Below are 19,240 nucleotides of genomic sequence, written 5' to 3'. Positions count from 1 at the left end.
CTCATATTTTTATGCTGGAGTCTATGTCATCTATTCCCAAAAATTATTTGAGGAATCTTGTGAACCTGATAGGTGTGGTCACTGGAGGTTCTGGATAAAATGTGTTTCTAGGTATTGGGAGCTGACACATAGAAATGAGGATACACTAGGAAGCAGTGGTTTAGGGACTCCACAGGAGGAAGGAAAGGTACGATGTTTCACCAGAATCTGCTTAGTTCCTGATTAAAAGAGAATGAAAGTGTAGAGAGGGAGGGAGGCCACAAACAGTAGTCAGCTACAGAGCTGGGGTTGAGACTGGAGAATTGGATGTGGAGAAGAGGAAGGAGAGTGGAGATGTGAAGCTAGTCTTTCTAATTCTCTGGCCTCCTTGCTTCCTTGGCAGATTTGGCTGGCTGGTTCCTAGGGAATGCCTGCTGGCATTGGGGACTGGAATAATAGGATAAGCAGTGAGGAAGGTTGGAGGAGAAGATACTAAGTGAGCCACTGGAGATGGAGCACTGAGGAAGGGAGGTCACTGCAGGAGGTCTGCCTCAGAGATGGGGGTAAAATTGGGGCATGCTTCCCTGGCTGAAGTTGGAAATTTCTGGCTTTTCTATACTCAATCTAGCTTCCAAATAGCAATGGAGAAATCTTTTATTTATTAATAAGCTTTAAACACTATAGCTGGGCAGATAATCATAAATTCTAGCCCTCTATGGCTGCCTACTTGCCAGCCACATGCCCCATTCTCAAACCCCTCTTTCTCTTTTGTTTCCACCAGAGACCCCTCTCATTGAGACTGTAAGCCCTGCCTCCTCTTTCTTCTTTCAGACATTGGCCAATCATCTCTTTATTAACCAATCAAATGTGGTGAAAAACAATTTTACACAACATTGAGATAGGAGATGCCTACCAATGCCAACATCCTGATTGCTATCCAGATATCTGGGTAAGAAAAAGCAGCATCAGAGTATACAGTGCATAAGATCATCCCCCAACAGAATAGAGAAAAGTAAATTTTAAAATAGGTTTTCAGTTCTCTTTTTCATACATAAGTGGATTTCACTAGCTGACCCCCAAATTCCTTCTGGCCATATAAATCTGTAACTCTGTAATTTTTCTTTTTAGGCACCTTAGAAATTTTACCACTATTTTAAAGGAAAACAAAACATCTCAATGTCATTGAAAACTCTTTATTATTTTTTATTTCCAAAAACTTTTTTAATCCTAAAGAGACCATTAATCATATTATATAACATAGACATGTTCAATGTACTTATCCATCATTAAGATTCATTTTCCTCTGCCATAGAATGAAAAAAGTTCTCGATTAAATGACCCTCCATCTGTACAGTGATATGCCATTGTACTAATGTCTTAATTGCTCTTCATAACTTGTGATAAAATACCATGACAAAACCAACTTTAGGAGAATGGGATTATTTTGACAGTTCAAGGGTAAAGTCTATCATAGTGGGGAATAAGGCAGTTGATCACTGTACATCCCCAATCAGGAACCACAGAGCAATGGATGCTTGTGCTAAGCTCAATTTTTTCCTTTTATATGGTTCAAGATCACAACCCAGTGAATGGTGCCAGCCACAGTGGGTAGGTTTACTCATTGAGATTTACCTAATCAAAGTAATCTCTTGCAGACCTGTCAAGATGCTCATCTCCTAGATGACTCTATTGCCCATCAAGATGACAATTGAGATTACCATTGTAACTAGTTAGTACTGTTAGGACTGAGGGGTCCCTGCTCAGTTGTGTGCTCCATTTCAGAGCCTCTCACCAACTACCAGCAAGGTGCTGTCTGGGTTGCCACCCTTACAATGATCAGGTAGGGAAGACTGGCTTCCAAATTCAATTGATTTGTGCTCCATGATCCTCAGTCTTTAGGGACATACTACAGGTTGCTCCCATTTCCTTGTCACATGGGTCTCTCCATTCGAAATCTCACAACGTGATTTGACTTAGTGAAGAAAGGTCAGAGAAAGGAAGCATGAACAAGATGGAGTCATGATCTATACAACCTAACCTCAGAAGTGATATGTGACATGTTTGTTACATTCTAGTCTTTCTAAGTTAATAATTAGCAAAGAAATTATGTAGAGAAGTGAACAGCAAATAGCAGAAATGAGGGAGGTGATTGGTGGGAGGAGATGGGGACAAGAAAAGTAAATGAGTGAAGCTAATAAAAATGTATTATATAATACATTATATATTATAAATAAACAAAGTATAAATGATATTATGGAGTATACATATAAATATAAATGAAAACATTATGATAATCTCTTGTTATATCTACTTAATATGTGTAAATTTTTTAAACAAAATTTAAAAACAAGACACAGACACACATAAAGAAAGATTCAGGAATCTGGACTTCAAGCTTATTTCTAGTCACAGATTGAAGAACCTTGATGGAATTCGCTTATAATATTATACAGTATAGCTTTTAAAAGTTATTCTGATATTATATTTGATCATATTTATATGTTGAAAGCTTTTTTTAGAACATTTTACTAAGTCAGCCTCAATCAATAATTCCTTTGAAGATAAGGAAATTACATGGTTATAAACTACATAGCTTCAAAAATAATACTTTCATCTAATTTTGAAGAAATACTCTTCCCATGAAGGGGTATGGCATGGCCCCTTAGCGTTGGAACTACCCGGACAATTTATGATATTGTGTAGACAATGATGACACTGGGGTAAAAATAGTTAGAAATTTCAAGATGGCATCAGTAAACTGTGTGGAGCCTTGTGAATGGCAGCAGAGACCACACATCCACATAGCCAACCCAATGTGGGACTAAACTTTTAGATGATGCTTCTGGAATTTATTCTGTAGCCTTTCAGAGGTTAAGATAAAACAAAAAAAAAAAAAAGCAAGCAAACAAACAAACAAATAAATAAAACACCCACGTAGGATGGCAGATTGTATTGTAATGGCAGCCTGTTGACCTTCAGTAATTCTCAGTTCTTAAACATAGACCATGTTATATGTTCAGCACATCTGTGTTCTAAAATACATCAATTACAGCATCAGATCAAAGCCAGGTACCTTCCCATGTTGCATCCAAATATAGATGACCTGTTTTGATTTCAAGATTGTAGTTTTTTAGGAGCAATTGCAGAAATACTGTTCCTGTATGTCCGTGAGCTTGTAAAACCCTGAAAAAAGATCTGCCTCATCCCCATACACCTCAAAAACTATGGCAAAGTTGACATAATATATCAAAACTAAATACTTTTATTTCGAAAAGAAACTATCTGGGACAAGATGCATTATACACTGCATTTACCTTTGTCTATTTCTGGTCTTGCTGTAATGTGATTTAAATTTGACTTATGTGTGGTTGGTTGGTTGGTTTGCTCATTGTTTACTGTGTGTGTAGGCATGCAATGCCATAGCACATGTATGAGGACTCAGCAGAGGACAACTTTCTGCAGTAAGGTCTCTCCTTGAATTGTGTGGGTTCCAGGAATTGAACTCAGGTCATTGACCTGCTAACAATCACCTTTGTTTATTGAGTCATCTTACTGACTTCTTTATTTTTTAAGACATAGTTTCATGCAAGATGGCCACAAACTCATTCTGTAGTCAAGGATGACTTGAAATTGCTAATCTTCTTGCCCTATGGAATAAAAGTCTGGGAACACTAGCATAGAACACAATACCTGTGGCAACATTTTTGTGCTAACGTAATTTCTCAGAAGTTCTGTGGACTTTCTGTGAACCCTTTTGATGTCTCCACACCTTGTCTAACAAGGTCACACCTTGTCTAATAAGGTTCTTTGTAAAAGATCTTGATTCAGGGTTTCTATTGAGAGCCTGAAAATCATGTACTTATTAAGCATCCTAGAGTCTCTCATGTGTGAAGAGGATCTAGGAAACACATCCTCAACCTCTTCAAAGATTTTTGATAGCCAGTGAGATTGCTCAGCTTAATAAAGCACCTGGCAACCCAAGCCTTTATGGCCCAAATTGCCAGTATGATGGAAGAGAGTGAACTCCTACAGGTTTTCCTCTAACCTCTTTCTTGGTTCTCAAGAATAGGGCTTCTTAAGAGTTCTCTACTTGTAACCCCAGGAATATGTGTATACATGTGTATGTGTACATAAAACATTTTACTGAATATAAACTATAAAGAAATCTATTTTAATTTTTGGCATAGATACAATTTACCATTTATTAAAGATAAAAGCAGATTTTATGAGGCTGATGCGCTTGTTTATTTACATGAAGAATTCATTTTGGCTGACTATTTCATACTTCAGAACATAAGAGCATCTTCAGGGGCTTTCTGATTGTTGATTGGTCTTTTGATTTTATAATAGTGAGAATGCCACTTCTCACAAATATGTAGTAGACAATGGCAGAAACACAGGAGGACTTTGGAGGTTGTTGAGAATTCTTTTCTAATCTCAACTTAAACTTCATAATAATTTTTGTGTGTATGAGAGTTCTTCAAACACACACACACACACACACACACACACACACACATTTGCTACATATGTGCCTAGTGTTCCCAGAGGCCAGAAAAGTGGAGTAGATACTCTGGAATTGGAATTGCAAGTGGTTGTAACCCTTCAGCTGGGTGCTAGGAACTAAACCTGGGTTTTCTATAGAGCAACCAGCGTTCTTAACTGCTGAGCCCATCTTTCTAACCCCTAAAGATTGGTTTCAAATGAAACCCGTGTCAGCAACTCAAACAGCAATTTTAAAAGCAAACATTCTAATATTATATAATCTGAAGACACATGTTTTACATGCCAAAGGAATAATGGTAGAAAAAATTACCAAACAATAAATTTTTTAAAAGCATCTGAGCTCTAGAATGTGCTTCTTTTAAACATGTATGTGCTGGTGATTGAACCACTGACCTTGAAAGTACTAAGCATGTGACCTGCCACTTAGCTACAGTCCAGCATGCATCTTAGTATACACTCGTATAGACTAGACTCCTAGTATACTTATCTTGTTACATTTGTACTGTCTGGTTGGAATAATATAACACCAGAAATGTAGTGTACTAATGTGATATTTTGGTTTATTCATTTTTCCATGTCTGTCCAGAATATGTGCTAGGAGATATAAAAGTTAGCCTAGTAGTTGCTGGTGTAATTTGATGCTAAAGGTGTTTGCATAGAGTGCTGGCTCCTCAGTACCTTCAAAAAAGAAAAAAATGTTAACCTAGAAATGTAACAAACTAAGGAAGCTTATCTCATATGAATTCACACTGTTTCTGATCTTTTCTGATAGAGATTCTTGTTTGATTGTTTGAAACAAGGTTTCTCTATAATCCTGGCTGGGAGCTTGCTATGTAGACCAGGCTGGCCTCATAGAGATCCACCTGCCTCCCAAATACTGGAATCAAAGATACTTGCCACCACACCTGGCTTCTGATAGAGATTTTTAAAGGATAGGTTTTCTAGATAGGACTTCATTCTGTACACCTGGGGGATATTAGTATGTACTGATAAAGATATGGAACAACGACTGTAATCTATTTTGCTTTACGTGTATATGTGGGTATTTTGCCTCCATGCAAGTCGTGGATGTCTGATGATAGAATAAAATGCAGTCAGGGGTGGAGGGAGGGAGGGTAGGGGATACCCTTGGATAGAATAAAATGCAATCAGGGGTGGAGGGAGGGAGGGTAGGGGATACCCTTGGATAAAATAAAATGCAGTCAGGGGTAGAGGGAGGGAGGGTAGGGGATACCCTTGGATAGAATAAAATGCAGTCAGGGGTGGAGGGAGGGAGGGTAGGGAATACCCTTGGAAAGAATAAAATGCAGTCAGAGGTGGAGGGAGGGAGGGTAGAGGATACCCTTGGCAGGTCAAGCCCAGGTGTGCCTAGGAGAAATTTGCACCATGCGATCTACGATGAGTGGTTTATTGGGGGAGGGGAGCATGCAAGGCCATCTGAGAGTGAAGACATGCAGGAAAGACATAGGCAGACAAAATGCCAGGGGAAACAGAGAGAAGGAATCAGAGGGAGAGAGGAAAAAAAAGGAAGGAGGGAGAAAAAGAGTGAGATTAAAAGAGAGATCTATAACCTCAACAAATTGAAGTTTTGCTGCTACTTTGACTAGTTGGAGTACTAGTTGAATTTATACTAATCTACTTTAATCTATCCAGATCCATGTTTACCAGGAGCCAAAATACTGAATTAAATGGAAATATGATGAGACAGTGAGCCCTCATCTTTAGGTCTTCTGCAGTTCTCCCCAGGGCATAGAAGACATAAAGCTAAAAAGACATCAAAGATTTAAATAATATTCTTCACTAGGTCCAAGCATTTATATAACAATCCACTTAACAATAACAGTAAACATTCTTTGCAAGCACAAATAAAACACTCACCAAGATGGACCATAAATGGATCCATTAAACAATTCCTATTAAATTAAGGATTAAAATTGAATAGACTGTGTTCTCTGGGTATAAGAGAATCAAATTATAGATCAAGAACAAAATGTATTTGGAAAAAGTCCTCACTTTATTTTGAAGTTAAATAGCACCCTTCCAAATATTCCATGAATCTTAGAAGAAGCATATATATTCAAAATAAAAACACTCAAAAAAAAAAAAAACCCTTTAAACTCAAGGAAAATGAATTCTGTACATGTCTGAATTCTTTGAGCGTCTAGAAAATACACCAGGGTATGTAGAAGTCAACATACTGGCTGAAGTTTCAGAGGTAGAGCAAAGTCCTCTCTAGCAAATGTTTCAATGTGCCTGGCACCACCAGGAAAAGTTAGAGATAAGGAAAGGTGAGGCGAGAAAGGGGGACAGAAAAGGACAGAAAGGAGAGAAGAGAAACATACACACACAGAGAGAGACAGAGAGAGACAGAGACATGGAGAGACTGAGAGAGGGGAAGGGAGAGGGGCAGGGAGAGGGAGGTGGAGAGACCAGGGCAGCAAGCTGTCTTTTATGTGCTGTCAGCACCTGGGGGCAGGTAATGGGCACAGGAGGAGCCTAGTAGAATCGCCCATAAGCCAACCCATAGCATTTTGCTTTTGAATAATTCATATTCATAAATCAAATATAAAGCTGAAGAAAACAGAAAACATCTTCTCTGATTCGTGACAATGTTTGAATAGGCTGTCGCGCTGCAGAGGGATCATTCCCAATAGCTTCTCGCAGAGTGATCATCCCCCAGCTTCCTGCAGAGTGATGGTCTGTCTCCCCTCTGCTTCCTCACTATGGCTACACTGGACCCACTGCTTCCTCCTGTATCTCTGTGGCACTTGGCATCCTTACATAGTGAAACTATACAAATTAATATTGTGCCTGGAAACTAGTTGTTTGATTGTTTTGATAAACCATGCCCATTGTGTACAGACTCTAGTAAAAACCCAACAGAATTATAGAATTCATAAAAATGCAGAACCTAGGAACCTCTCAGGAAGGGAGAGGGGCTGTGGCTGCTGCAGCGCTGCCAGACCCACCGCCTGAATCCCCTTCATCCTCAGAACCGCAATTTTTTTCTTAAAGTGGTGCCCAAACAGTTGAACTGAAGGTATTCTGGGGAAATCTGCTGTTTATTGTGAAAATCGTCTTTGATCTTGAAATTAAAGGTAAAGCTGGAAAGGAATGTACAAAAGCCACTCCTCAGAACAGGCTCTGATGAGCACAGATCTCTTAGCCAACAGTTCTGATCCAGCTTTCATGTATGGGCTGGATAGAGAGAAATTATCAACAGAACCCTTCCTTTCTCTGGAAGACTGCAAAGCCATTGAAAATCTGGGGACTTTCACAGATGTCCTGGACAATGAGGCTGCTTTAACTTCAAACTGGGAACAGTGGGATATGTACTGTGGAGACTTCACTAAGTATACCAACTAACCGGCTGTGATATCTAGGGGACAAAAGTAGATTACCTTGGGTCTTAATGACTTTTCTAACCCTTACCAAGATGAAGAGGTCATCAGTAAAACTCCAACCTTGGCCCAGCTTAATATTGAGGACTCTCAGTCTGGTTCTGATTTCCTATATTATCCTGATTCACTCTTCAGTGTCAAACAACATCCCCTGCCCCCTTCTTCTTTGTAAAAAGATCACATGTAGAGCAGCTGCCCCTGCGTGCTCTTCAGAGACACTCCAGGCTGAGGTTCCATCATCAGACTGTGTCCCAAAAGCAAGCAAACCTAGTTCAAGCACACATATCATGGTGAAGACTAACGTGTTTCATAAAAGAAGGTGCATTTTTTATGTTGAATGTAAAGACTATGTTTAAAAATGAAAGACAAAAGTCAAGATCAGCCCTGTGCAGCAGGACCAGCCCCGGCTGAGCCAGGTACACATAGAGCAAAGGAAAACACCCGCTACTATGGAGCTGTGGCAGAGAGACAGGTGAAAAGGGGGTGGAGCCTCATCTGGGTCATAGCACTCTTCCTTTGCCTTAATCCTCTGCCCCAGGATGGTCCTGGGTTGGTTGCCACAACAGAGACTGGCAGCCTTTCTGCCAGCACTTGTTTCTGATTCATCCCAGGAAAAAGAGGAGCACAATTAATTCTCTTTATGTCTCTGACAACATGAGAGAACAGCCAACCAAATACAGTCCTGAAAAGGATGAGGACGGTGGAGAGGATACTGATGATGAGGACCATGATGAAGGGTTTGGCAGTGAGCATGGGCCTTTCAAGAGGAGGAAGAAGAGGAAGAGGGTTATAAGGATGACCGAGATGACATTATCAGCCACATGTTCTCTGAACCAGGCTATGAAAGTGACTCTGTAGAGGACATGAAGGAGATGACTTCCATATCTTCTCAGAAGAGAGGGAAGAGAAGGTACTTCCGGGAGTATAGTGAGCAGGTGACAGCATCACAGCAAGAGAGGATTCTGAGGCCCTCTGGGAATCGAGACACCTTGCCTAGTAATGTGTACTAGAAAAATGGCTTACATCATAGGAAGTTAAGAAGTCACAGAAAACTGATGCGGAAGACTTGACTCCAGACCCTATAAAAACTACTCCAGATTGGTATGAACTGTTGATGGACTATGGAAGCTGAATAAGGTGGCCAGTGACCTGACTCCAGTGAGTGAGCTTCCCTGAACAGAGAGGTCAAGTTCAGGGGGGAAAAAAAAGCTGGCTTTCAGAGCTTATGGGCTAAAGAAGAAAGCCCATTATGAAGCTAACAGAGTGAAGTTGTGGGGCCTCAAAACTGAATATGACAATTTATTGTTTGTAACCAACTCCACCAAGCAAGACATTGTAAACCAAGTTCAGAATCCAAGACAGGAGAGAGGACCCAGCATGGGGCAGAAGCTTGAAAACCTCAATAAAGACAGTCTCCCAGTTGCTGGGCAAACCTCAGAATTTGTTAACCAATTGTTAGGGAAGACTGCTGAAGGCAGCCCCACTGGAGGTCTTGTAGGACAAAGGATACCACCATCAAAAGAGTAATCAGCCTCACTGGACCACTGATCAGAACAGTCTGTTTTTCTCACATTATTTATTGTAAATTTTCATTCTGTTTTGCATGTCAATTAGCATTATGTAAACATTTATACTTAGATTACATTGTTTGAAGTAAATATAACTTGTAACATAAGTAAAGCATGATCCAAACTACTTGATTATTGCATTTTTTAAAATTAGAATCTCTCTGTATTTACATTTGAAATGTCATCCCCTTCCCCCACTCCGAAGCATCACCCAGACCCCTCCACTTGTCTTCAAGAAGGTGCACTCACTCCTAATCACCCTCTCCACCCCATTGCCTTGGCATTCCCCTACATTGGGAAAACTTGCCCTCCCTGGACCAAAGGCCTCTTCTCACATTGGTGCTGGAAACTGCTATCCTCTGTTTCATATGCCAGACACTGAAAGTTATACATCTCAATCCATAGGCAGCAAGAGACTGTATATCACATTGCATGTAATTTGACCATATAAGACCTCAAAGCCCACCCCCAAAGTAACACAGTTCCTCAACAAGGTAACACATTGGTGCCGGACACTGCTATCCTCTGCTTCATGTGTGCTCAGTCATTGGTGTTTTAGTCCATGGGAGTTGTGGAGGATTTGGTTGGTTAATAATGTTGTTCTTCCATGAGGTTGCAACCCCTTTCACCTCTTTTAGCCCTTTCTTTATCACCTTCATTGGGGTTCCCATGTTCAGTCCGATGGTTAGCTGCAAGCATGCTCAGCTGTATCTCTATGACTCTAGCAGAGCCCCTAAGGAGACATCACTATCTGGTTTCTGCCAGTAAATACTTCTTGGCATCAGCTTTAGTGCTTGTGTTTGGTGGCTGCTTATGGGGTATATCACCAGGTGAGGCAGCCTCTGAATGATCTTTTCTTCAATCCCTGCTCCTCTATTTGACCTGGTATTTCCTCCTGTGAGTGTTTTGTTCTCCCTTCTAAGAAGGACTGAGGCATCCCCATTTTGACCTTCCTTTTTTTTTTTTTAGATTCATAAGCTCTGTGAATTGTTTCTTGGGTATTCAGAGCTTTCTGGGGCTAATATTTGCTTGTCAGTGAGTGCATGCCACGTGTGTTCTTTTGTGACTGGGTTACCTCACTCAAGATGATAGTCTCTAGTTCCATCCATTTGCCTAGGAATTTCATAAAGTCATTGTTTCTCATATCTGACTAGTACTCCATTGTGTAAATGTATGTCATTTTCTGTATCCATTCCTCTATTGAAGGACATCTGAGTTCTTTCCTGCTTCTGGCTATTATAAATAAGGCTGCTATGAACATGGTAGAGCATGTGTCCTTGTAATATGTTGGAACATCTTTGGGGTATATGCCCAGGAGTGGAATAGCTGGGTCCTCAGGTAGTACTATGTCCAATCTTCTGAGGAACTGCCAGACTGATTTCCAGAGTGATTGTACCAGCTTACAACCCAATCAACAGAGGAGGAATGTTTCTTCTCCACATCCTAGCCAGCACCTGCTATCATCGGTGTTTTTGATCTTAGCCATTCTGACTGGTGTGAGGTGGAATCTCAGGGCTGTTTTGATTTGCATTTCCCTGATGACTAGGGATATTGAGCATTTCCTTAAGTGCTTCTCGGCCATTTGGTACTCATCAGTTGAGAATTCTTTGTTTAGCTCTGTACCCCATTTTTCAATAGGATTGTTTAATTCTCTGGAGTCTAATCTCTTGAGTTCTTTGTATATTAGACCTCTATTAGATGTAGAATTCATAAAAATTCTTTCCCAATCTGTTGGCTGCTGTTTTGTCTTCTAGACAGTGTCCTTAACCTTACAGAAACTTTTCAACTTCATAAGGTCCCATTTGTCTATTCTTGATCTTAGAGCATAAGCCATTTGTGTTCTGGTCAGGAAAATTTCCCCTGTGCCTGTGTGTCCTAAGCTTTCCCCGACTTTCTCTTCTAATAGTTTCAGTGTACCTAGTTTTGTGTGGATATCTGTGATCCACTTGCACTTGAACTTTGTACAAGGAGATAAGAAAGGATTGATTTTCATTTTTCTGCATGATGACTGCCAGTTGAACCAACACCATTTGTTGAAGAAGCTGTCCTTTCTCCATTAAATGTTTTCAGCTCCTTTGTCAAAGATCAAGTGACCATAGGTGTGAGGGTTTATTTCTGGGTCTTCAATTCTGTTCTATTGATTTGCCTGCCTATCTCTGTACCAATACCATACAGTTTTTAATCACAATTGCTTTGTAATGTAACTTGATTCCCCCGGAAGTTCTTTTCTTGTTGCAAATAGATTTTGCTCTCCTAAGGATTTTGTTATTCCAGATAAATTTTCAAATTCTTTCCAACTCCATGAAGAATTAAGTTGGAATTTCGATGGGGATTGTATTGAATCTGTAGATTGCTTTTGGCAAGATGGCCATTTTTACAATGTTGATCCTTCCAATCCATGAGCATGGGAGATCTTTTCATTTTCTGAGATCTTTTTGAAGTTCTTGTCATACAGATCTTTCACTTGGTTAGTTAGGGTCACACCAAGGTATTTCATATTGTTTGTGACTATTGTGAAGGGTGTCTTTTCCCTAATTTCTTTCTTAGCCTGTTTATCCTTTGAGTAGAAGAAGGTTACTGATTTGTTTGAGTTAATTTAATAACCAGTCACTTTGTTAAAGTTGTTGATCAGCTGTGGGAGTTCTCTGGTGCAATTTTTGGGGTCACTTAAGTATACTATATATCATCTGCAAATAGTGATATTTTGACTTCTGCCTTTCCTACTTGTATCCCTTTGATTTCTTTTTGTTCTCTAATTGCCATTGCCAAGATTTCTAGTACTATATTGAATAGGTAGGGGGAGAGTGGTCAACCTTGTCTAATCCCTGATTTTAGTGGAATTGCTTCAAGTTTCTCACCATTTAGTTTGATGTTGGCTACCAGTTTGCTGTATATTGCTTTTACTATGTTTAAGTATGGGTCTTGGATTCCTGTTCTTTACAAGAGTTTTAACATAAAAGGGTGTTGAATTTTTGTCAAATACTTTCTCAGCATCTAGTGAGATGACCATGTGGTTTTTTTTTCCTTTGAATTTGTTTATATGGTGGATTACATTAATAGATTTCCGTATATTGCATATTCAGAGCACAAACTAGTGACCCTTCTGCTGGCATTAGAAAGAAGCGCACACATTAAGTAAATGTGAGGTACAGATTGTAAACATTTGTTGAAGCAGAACATTTTGGATGAGTGAATATATTAGTATGTGTTAATATATTAACTATGTGTTAAGGCGGGTTTATACTCTGAACCACACAAAAATACCAAGGAAGCATTTTTTTTTCCAAGTCCATTTAGATTTTTGTTTTTAGAATGACTGCTTTTTGTTCTAATTTTTTACAGCCATTAATCTCACTTGTACATGGCACATCCAGCATTCATGGGAGTACCATGTTTAGATGTTTACCTTCAGAGCTCAATGCAGCATATATATATGTGTGTGTTGAAATGAAAAAAAGCATATTCTTTGTGCCTTATCTATTGAGAAAACCCTAAAACTGGCAATGTTTTGTATAATAAAAACCCTAATGAGGAAAACCAAGATATACAGATGAGAAAGTTATGTGGTTTAAATGACTTTTTTCTCAACTCTTTTATAGATATTTGTAGGACTCTATTGAAATGTAGATATATGCACAGAGTCTGTGTGTTATATAAAAACAAAACAAAACACAAACAAACAAAAAAAGCAGAACCTCACAAAGGTCAAAACACAAAGTAAAGTTTTGTATATTTTAAAATTCTGTCTTAATCTGTAGGGGAGGTCCTGCCAGTAAGTTAGTTGAATGAGTGGGATAAGTGGTTATCCTGGGAGTAACTCAGCATTACCAAAAATCAATGGTTGGATGGATTTGTCTTCAGAGATACTGACTTCATTTTTGCTTTAAACTGGTTTATTTCTCCTTAATGATGTAATAGTTGTATACTGCCATTAAAATCCAGTCATGATAACTCTTTAAAGGGTTAGGTGTACAGCAAAACCTGAGGAGTTATACTTCTATGCTGGAAAATGGTTTCTCTCTCACTCCCAGAAAGAAAAAATCCATTGTGCATCTGAAATGTCAACTCCTTCTCCACGTCCTTAATCTGGCTCCAGTCATTGTTTTCTATGTGCTCTGTCCTAGGTTACTGTCATTTCTGCTGCTCCCTCTTCCAACACTGCCATTCTGTTATCTCATTACAGATTAGGAAAGCAGGAACCCTAGTTTGATGTTAGTGCCTCTTACCAACAATTTCTATTCCTGCTTCACCAACTCTGGGCACATTGTATATTTGTGTTTCCTCTTCTCTAATCTGTGACCTTAAACTGACCTCAAACAAGCCTGAGTAGGACAGCAAAAGGGATGGGCGTTATTTTGGACTTACACCTAATAGGTCAGTGCATAACCCATCACCCTGTCTACTCCCTTTGGCTGATGCCTGGACCGTTCATCTCGGATCCTGGAGTGAGCACATAAGTGGCAGAGTCCTATCCTGGATCAATAGGTCTGTAATATGAGCTGAAACTTTGTGGATTTTAGCCATGGAGATTTTTGTGGGTTTGTTTGTTTGTTTGTTTGTTTGTTTTGTTTTGTTTTTTTTTTTTTGTTGGTTGGTTGGTTGGTTGGTTGTTATTTTGCTACTGTTGTTATTTCAGAATAACTTAGTTCTTTCTAGCTGCCACCTGAATTATTAGCTGTCTTCACATTTCTGAAACATGATGTCCCAGCCTGTCCTAAGACCTATATTACCCTTCAAAGATGGTGGTTATATTTTATGTTGCATGTATTTCTACTTCCATGGACCTGTCTTTCCATATTAGTAATTTGACAAATCCTCAGTCATGGCTCTTTATCTTACTTTGATTACACTAATATATATCTATAGGAACTGTGACTCTATTTTTAAAGAATGGAAACAAAATCCCTAGGCTCAAAACAGATATTTCTAGTACCACCTCTTCAAATAGAACCTTGAATCCATCTTTGTATGCCTCTAGTAGTGAGGATACATGCTCAAACCACAGGCTACTAGGGCAACCTGCAATGCCCGGTATACATTCTGCTCCTGGTAAAGTTGCCAGACTGCTCCTAAGATCTGCACACAGACTGTTTTGAGTTCTGCAAACAAGCCTGTTGATAGACAACAAGTCCTGCCAGGAAACCAAATTTGTCCTCAGATATTTTTCTATGACAGATAATGGCATATTTTAGAAAGCTTTGGCATAGAAATTAAGCTGTCTGTGACCTTTCCACGCTCTACTTAGGGCAATTACATCTCAACTTCTACAAGAAAATTGGTGTAAATCAAAGTTCCCAATCTCATCAAGATCCCCTAATGTGTCTTAAAGCAATAATATGTGACTTATGCTCTTGCTTAGGAAGCTTAAATATAAATGATATATCATTAGCCAAAAGACTATCTTTTGAATCTGACAGATATTACCCTTCTAAAATCTTATATGGCCTATATATGTCTTAATAAAAATACTAAATTTTTCCCATGGAGAAGCCAATATTTAATTATTAGGCCAATTCCTTTGAATTTGCAAATATTTAACCATTTTAACCCATAAAATGGCAATTTCATATGATTTAGCTAAATAACTTTGCATATATTATGTTGTTGTATTTTTCTCTATGTACATAATAAAAATGTTTTAAAAGAATCTGGTCATTTTTCTTCCTAAAACTATTTCAATGCTCTTTATTAGTTAGATTAATGGATGTACCATTGGTATCCCAGTCCTCCAAGCTGGAAAGGTGCTTGTAGCTAAGTCATAATCTTGCTTTACTCTTGCATCCAGTGGCTAATGATCTGTTCCTCCTTAACATATGCTTGTTTTGAATTCCTTTCTGGCTCCATTGTTACTGTATCTTCCTGGGCTCGGTTGTAATTTGATATAATTTGATGGAGTCCCCAAGAAAGGTGACTAAAATAAGATTTTATGCAGGTGATTTAGCTGAGAGAGTTGTTGAACTTGAAGTATGTTTTAAGGGAAGAGATGGAAGCAGGATCAAGGCAAGGAGAAAGTCGGGGTGTAGTACCCTTAGAAAAATGCATCAATCCCTCGAGGTGTTCTAAGGCTGAAGTGGCCATTCTTAATGACACCAAGCTGGGGCAAAGGAATGAAACCCCTGTGCCTTTGCACCAGCAAGCTGTTGAACAGAGCCTGGGAAGGGACCAGCCTGGAGAAGGCTGCTCTCTTTTACCACAAAGTTTCTAAATAATGTGATAGCTGTTCTTAGAGAAGAAAATAAGCTCTCCGGTTCTAATGAGAACATCTGTCTGATGCACCGCAGCATCTACTAAAGCCCGTACTTTCTGGCACATAGACTGCTTATCAATTCAACTTCTGCAGGCAGTTCCCGAGGAGCTCACAGGCATCTTTTCTACAGGAAAGTATGAAGGAGAAGATGGGAATGAAAACATAGTCTCCATCTTGGTCTCTAGACTAGAACTGCTCCAAGATGTCCTTCTTTTCTGTTCCATCTAGATAGTCCTTTCTTGTTCAGCTGTCCCTTACACTGCAGTCAAGTCCCCCTGCCCCATGTTGATTATGAGGTCATGGCCTACTAACTTGGCCTTTCTTGGATCTCAAATGCTGTAGTTGCCCTTTAACATTAAAAGTGGTGAAGAATTTACCAAGAAATATATTCAAGTATTGAACTAAATGCCAAATATATTCCTCACTACTACAATAGGTGAAAACAGCACTCAATATTGCTATTAGGGACAATTACACTTATGAACAGGATGACTCCATTTCTTGCTTGCTGCTGTAGCAGTAAATATTAAAAAAAAAAAATCTAAAAATGGGACTGGCTACTCTTTGTCCCTGACAGTCTCTTTGCCTTCATGGCTAGCCCCATGAGGTGGCTGCCTATCTCCCAGATCTCTTGCTGCAGACTCTGCTTACATCCCCAGAATCTGCCCCCCCCCCCGTGGTTATAGTCACAATTTCCAGAAGCCTGGAAAAATCAAAACTCTAGAGGCTTATACTTTATCAACCTGATTTATATCAGTAAATTCTCACCCCACAAAATGTCCACACAATAAACTCAGAACCAGTTGATATTGATAACTGCCCACCTAGATAAGACAAATTGTTCTGTAATAATCCATCCCATATAAGATATTTATAGCTACCTGTAGATATTTAAAGCCACAGAGATCCAGGTTGTCATTCTCTTCCTCCATCTTGGTTTCTTCTCCTCTCTTCTCCTATCTCTCCTGTCTCTCAAAAATTCTATGCCCACCTTTCTTTTCCACTGCCCAATCACAGCTCTTGCCTTATTGTGTGCCTGCGCTCATCTGCATATAAACATCAACCCACATGCTGCTCCCTGATTATAAAGAGCTTAAGGTTTCTAAGCAGCAGCTATACTCCTAGGTATCTATGAGGTAGAGTCTTCCCTCTGAGAAACAGAACTCTCTCTAAATCCATGAATCCAAGAGTTGGAAGAAGTAGAAAATCTTTTCCAAGTACATACAACCATAGTGATAGAAGACAAAATTATTTCAGCTTTTCATTTATAATTCCTACCCCATTAGGGGTGGGGATATAGCTCAGTGGTAGAATACCTATTTAGAATGTGGAAAGCTCTGAATTCAAGCCCCTGTAAATAAATAATAAGTAAAACAAAAGCCCGCACTGACACAGTAGCTAAAGTTGAAGATACTAGTTGGTTGATATTTGTGACAGAGAGCTTTCATCTTCTAGATCTGTCTAGTTTCTGTAGAGGTGAGGCTGATGTATTAAATAAAGACACAGAAAGGAATATTACCCTTGGATCCTCCAGACCTTAAGGGCTCACACTAATCTCCATCATTTCTTTGGGATGCAATATTGGTTTTGATTTACCTTATTGGCTGAGGAGGGGGAAGTGTTAGAACATGTCCAATTCTCTACATCTTCTCAATTTGCACTGTTGGCTCAGGTATTTAATATCTTAGTTACTATGGGTCAACATGCTTGTCCCTGCTTCTTGAGAAATAAAATCATACCCTGAAGTCTTTCCCAACTATTAGATTTTATATATTGTAGCAATCAAATCAGTAAGCAATATATTTGTCCCCTTTAATCCAGTGCTCTATGAATCCATTCCCATGTGTACTCCCCAGTTCCTGACAGTGTACTTTGGATATATTCCTCAGCAGCTTCTGGGTTCAATTAGTTTTCTATTTGCTGAAAAACAATACCAAAGAGTGGCTAGGCTCTCTGCTTAGGACTCAAGAAAACCTGAAAACCATGTGTCTACCAGGTTAGGTTCTGATCTCAACACCCTGGGGAAAATTTGCTTCCCAAGCTCATTACTCCTACTGACAAAATTTATTTCTTGAAGGTGATAAGACTGAGGTCCCCATTTTCTCGCTGCTGCCTACACTGCAGCCTCTCTCGGTAGCTAGAAAGCTTTTGCATCCCTTGGCATGTAGACCCCTCTACTTTCAGGCCAACAGTCCTGTGTTTCATTTCTTGTTTGCTTCCAATCACAAGCTTACCGCTTCCCTCATCAATCAGAGCCTGGAGATGAAATGTATGATGCCGCCTCATGCTAGACTCAGACTCTACCAGTCTCTTACATTTCTAGCCATGTCTTCAAGACAGAGTGCGTTAGTTACTTTTCCCATTGCTTTGACTACATACCTAAGTCAGAAGCAACACAAGGAAGGTAGGATATATTTTGGCTCATAGCTGAAGCTACAGTTCATCTTGGTGTACTAGTGAGCCCAACTACAGCCATGACAACAGGAACACAAAGCTACTGGTCACATTTCATCTGCAGTCGGGAATCAGAGAGAGATGAGCAGTAGTATTCCACCCACTTTTCCATGTCATTCGGTCTGAGACCCCAGATCATAGACTATATTGTCTTACTTCAGTTAAGCTTCTCTAGAAACGCCACCTATGTTTGTCTCCTCAGTGATTTTCAAATCCCCTTAAACTGGCAATAAAGACTAAACTATCAAAAGTCTACCCCTTGTCGACTTGGTACCCAAGACATATCACTTTTAAGTCGCCACATTCTACTGCTGATTGTTAAACTCTCAAGTTCATTGCATGCAGTGAGATGCATTTAGTTCACCTCTAAAGTCTTTAAAGTCTTAACAGTTCATTGTTCAAAAGTGTAAGCAAAGAGTCTCTTCTGAGACTCGGTCAATCTCATAAACGTCAACCGCTGTAAAATCAGAAGTACAATTTTCATACTTCTGATATGCAATGGTACATGGTAATGTTGTCACTCCAAAAATGAAGAATGGGAGCAAAGCAAGGACATATCATACCAAAGATGAGTGAGCATCAAAGCCTGCAGCTCTGTCTAGGACTGGAGTCTGTGATGATGGAACCCTCAGGGCTCTAATGGCCTTGGATAGTCCTACCCACGCAGCTCTGGGGCCAATAAGATGCAACGTTTCTCATGAGCCAGCTCCTCTCTGTACCTGTAGCTGCTCTCTCCATACTTGCTTTGTTTTCGTTTTCTAGTTGGTTCATACTACTTTTTCTCACTCAACTGTGCAATTTTTATAACTCTCTTATCTCCCCCTCCTTCCCCCTCTTTCCTCTTCCTCTTCTTCGATTCCTATGAAAGCAATGGACTAGATCAATGGCAGGACATGAATGTCATCCTGTCTTAAAATTTTCTCAACTGAACAAATTAACCTATTACTTCTGAATTTCCGTCTCTTTCAAATTCCCCAGGCATGGGTAGGATGTTGTGTAGTGTGTTTAAGCATCACCTATCAATAAAAAGCTGGTGGCCTACCAGAAAAAGGCAAGAAATAGAAGGTGAGACATCCGGCAGAGAG

The 19,240-nt window shown here is 39.6% G+C and overlaps 1 pseudogene across 1 annotated transcript; it reads left to right on the top strand.

The window, feature by feature from the left end:
• Window positions 1–7,599: 7,599 nt before the first annotated feature.
• On the top strand, window positions 7,600–9,413 carry LOC308433033 (CREB3 regulatory factor-like; annotated as a pseudogene). The gene has a single exon. The product of its transcript is annotated as a CREB3 regulatory factor-like (transcript).
• The last annotated feature ends 9,827 nt before the right edge of the window (window positions 9,414–19,240 follow it).

Source organism: Micromys minutus (assembly GCF_963924665.1).
Source record: "Micromys minutus genome assembly, chromosome: 19".
Lineage (NCBI taxonomy): Eukaryota > Metazoa > Chordata > Mammalia > Rodentia > Muridae > Micromys > Micromys minutus.
The sequence above is the reverse complement of the archived record's forward strand: the minus strand, read 5'-3'. Positions and strand labels throughout refer to the sequence as shown.